At 34.4% G+C, this 4,080-nt stretch overlaps 1 long non-coding RNA gene across 1 annotated transcript; it reads left to right on the forward strand.

Moving 5' to 3' along the window:
* Positions 1–525: 525 nt before the first annotated feature.
* On the forward strand, positions 526–4,080 carry LOC104092406 (uncharacterized). The gene is made up of 3 exons (XR_011413422.1): positions 526–2,269; positions 2,358–2,501; positions 3,356–4,080. It is a non-coding gene; the product is annotated as an uncharacterized lncRNA (long non-coding RNA).

The raw sequence follows: 4,080 nt of genomic DNA on the forward strand, positions 1-4,080 counted from the left end.
GTGTATGTAAACGCGGCTGCTGTGTAATATGTATCTAATAAAAATCCTCCACGTGTCTAAATAGTCCACATAAGCTCTGTTTGCCTTAAAACAGATTTACTCACTTCATTTTTACCCAAAATCAAACTCGTTTATCAACTCATCTCCCTTATATACATTTTCCCACTATCCATCTCTTCGTCGTCTCCCACCATACAATCCCAAAAATTATAGGTCGATTAGTGTTAAATTTCAATTTTCTTCCATCCTTACAAGTGTATTTTGTTGTTTAACTGACTATTAAGTGAGGTATTTGTTGAGGGGTCGATGCATGTATATAATCTAGAAGCCCATATTAATGAGCTACTAATATTCAGGAATAATCAATATTTTTAAGTACATGTAAGCTTGTATATTGCTTATATTTATTATTATTATAGTTATAGTGGTGATTTTAAATTTTTGCCTAAAAAGCTAGGGTTTTTCTTTTGTCCGATTGAGAGAATCTAAGCTCGGCTTTTTGTTTTTTATTTTTTTTGCAGTGTAAAATCTTTGTCATATCTTGAGAATTTATTCAAGACCGATTTCACCATGGTGGTAATTTTACCAATGAAGCCAAGCCCAAATACAGAGGTGAAAGAGACGTGGGAATCTACGGTATTGAAAAAGTTCACTTTTCCTTGGTTGAATCACAGTTTTATTCTAAAGATCTTGGTTACAATACTATTGTTGATTAGCTATGTTTTGAACCAAGAGACAAAAGACTTTGTTTTGTTGGAAAATGACACTCAGTTGTATAATATTGTCTCTCCTCTTAAACCTTTACAGTATTTGGACTTATTTATTGAGCATGTTATTAATAACTTTATTATAGTGGAAGGGGTGGTCCCATGTGGTCCTACTAGTGGGGCAGATGTTGAAGACAGCCTTTTAATTATTAGTTCTAGGGAAGCACATATTGGGTCAAACAATATAAATATAAAAGTACCTGCTGAAGATAACCTAAGTATGGTTGAAGGGGCACCAACAATAGAGGGCTTGACACTAGAAGATGTTGTAGTTTTTGAAGACTTAGATGGATTGAAGACGCAACAGATCTTGATCTTCTATCAGATCTGGATAGTGGTGAGTCTGAATTGGATGTCATACCTGATGTAGATAATAGTGAGGTTGATGAAGAGCTAAGAGAACTAAAAATGAAAGGAGGAGTAAAGAATAACAGAAAAAGAATAGAAAATAACCTACTGCAACACATGAAGTATCAATAGGAGAAGCTGGGCTAGATAAAGGATTTAAAAATATTGGAATAAATAAGAGAGACAAATATGCAGGGAACTTAGGTTGAGATGAGGACTATCTTGGTAGTTCAGACCTTGGAAGTAATGATTATAAGGATGAGTTAGATGTTGAAGATGAAAGGGGTGTTGATTTACCAGCTAGAATGAGAAGTAAAAAGGTTAGACGTGATCCTAAATATGAAATTACTATTTTTGAACTTGGGATGGTGTTTGAAAATGCTATAGAGTTTAGGAAGGCACTGACCAATTATGTTATTGAGTACGAGGTGCGGCTGAAATTAAAACCAAATGAGAGCCACAGAGTACTTGTGAAGTGCAGAACTGGAAGATGCAAATGGACACTGTATGCAAGCAAAGACATAGATTCTGGTGATTTCATTATGAAGAGGTAGAATTCATAACACAAATGCAATAAGTACACCAAGAATAGGTTGTGCACACCTAAATATATTGCTCACAAATTAGAAAACAAATCATATCCATACCTGGTATAAAACTGCGGGAGTTACAAGATCATATGCGAGACAAGATTAGTTTGTATATTGGAAGAACTGTTTGTTATAGGGCTATGTGTAGGGTAGTACAAGAGTTCATAGGAGACTGGAATATGGAATTTACAAGGTTGTGTGATTATGCTGATATTATCAGGAGACTAATCGTGGGAGCACTTGCTGGATCAGAACAGATACAAATATTGTACCTGGAAAGAATTTATTTGTATATTTTACATCTGTTTTGATGCTTTGAAGAAGGATTGGTTAGAAGGATGTAGGAAGATTATTGGATTTGATGGTTGCTTTTAAAAAGGAGCATTCAAAGGTGAATTATTGGTGGGAATTAAAAAGAATGGAAATCAACAGATGTTTCTCATAGCATGGTTTGTGGTGGACTAAGAGACGAAGCATTCTTGGACATGGTTCATCAACTTGCTAAAATCATATTTGGATCTGGGAGATGGAATTGGCTTAACATTGATGTCAGACATGCAAAAGGTGATGTATTTATATTTTCAAATTATTGTTTTACTTCATTTATTCCTACTTCATTCATTTTTAGATCTGTTTTTGCGTGTTATTGCAGGGAATTATCCCAACAATTGCAGAGTTACTACCATTTGCTGAACGCATAATGTATGCAAGACTTATTTGGTCCAACTGGGCTCAAAACTAGAGAGGCTAAGAAAGAAGAAACCAATTCTGAAGATGTGCCAAATCAACATATGAGGTAAAGTTCAGGGAAGAGTTACATGCTTTGAGTTTACTTGGTGGTCCTAAACTGTGTGAAGACTTATTGAAGTACAACAAAGAATATTGGTGCAAAGCTTACTTTAGTGAGTATTCTAAATGTGATGTTGTTGAGAACAATATGTGTGAAACTTTTTACTCTTGGCTAGTTGGACCTAGACATAAGTCAATTATAACAATGTTGGAGGGAATCAGACATAAAATAATGAATAGAAATAATGACATGAGGAACTTTGCTGAGACTTGGATAAGTGACATTTTACCAATGGCAGGGATGATTTTAGATGAGAATAAGGAATTGTCTAGGAGAAGTAAAATAAGATTTAATGGATATGATGGTTGTGAGATTGAAGAAGGTGATAAGAGGTTTATTGTTATTATGGTGGCAAAGACTTACACTTGTAGATCCTGGATGTTGAGGGGAATACTATGTCAACATGTTGTTTGTTCATACTATCACTTAGAACAAGAGCCAGAATAACATGTTGAATTTTGGTATAAAAAAGAAACATTCCTAAAGGCTTACAAATATTTTCTTCAACCCATGATCAATATGAAGATGTGGCCAGAATCTAACAGTCCAGTTATTGAGCCTCCAGAGTCAAAACCAATGCCAAGTAGATTAAAAAAATATAGGAGAAAGGCAAAGTATTAGCCCAAAAAGGCAAATTATGGCAAACTATCCAAGAAAGGGGTGAAGATGACATGTTAAAAATGTCATCAAGTAGGACACAACAAGAGAGCCTGCAAAAAAATGGTAATATATTATTCAATTAAGTTTAATAATATTTTACAATTTAATACTCAATCATTTATTTGGTGTTAACATTGCAGCCTGCTATGGGGCAGCCAAATATATGCTTCTAGAGGAAAATGATCTGAAACCAGTCAAGAAGGCACATCATCTAACATTGGACAAAAGAGGCCAAGACTAGTAGGATTTGGGATATATACAAACACTATGAGTGGAGAAACTGTTTTGAATGTAAGCAACAATTATTTGAAGCAAATGTTATTTTATATTTCATATTAACTGTGACTAATATGTGATATTTTTCAGCCTGGTAATCCATCTGAAAAAGTGATATCACATGGGAGACCTCTGAAGAATATAACTGAAACCAATATAGATATTGGATTTAAGCCAACTAATCTAAAATGGAAAGTCAAACAAGCAGTAACAACTAACCAACTCCAGCGGATGAGTGCATCAAGGAATACAAAGACTTCCAGTCAAGAAAGCACATTCTCATCTTTTCTGTCAAGCAAAAGGAGTGGAACCAAGTGACTTCATTATTTAATATGGTTTAGGTGCTTAATTAGTAAAGTATTGGGACATGTAGTAATGACTTCTTGAAAAATAACTTTATTTTGGCATGGCCTTTTGGTATTGTATTGGTGGCTACATGATTAGCCTTTGGTTTAGTTCTTATATTGGCTTCAAGGACAGCATGTGCTTTAGCTCTTGTATTTTGGTCTTGTATTGGCATCATGAACATCCTATTTTCTAGCTCTTTATGAGTTTGGTCTTATATATATAAGTCTTCATTTGGCCAATA

This window comes from Nicotiana tomentosiformis, chromosome 2 (assembly GCF_000390325.3).
Source record: "Nicotiana tomentosiformis chromosome 2, ASM39032v3, whole genome shotgun sequence".
Taxonomy (NCBI): Eukaryota; Viridiplantae; Streptophyta; class Magnoliopsida; order Solanales; family Solanaceae; genus Nicotiana; species Nicotiana tomentosiformis.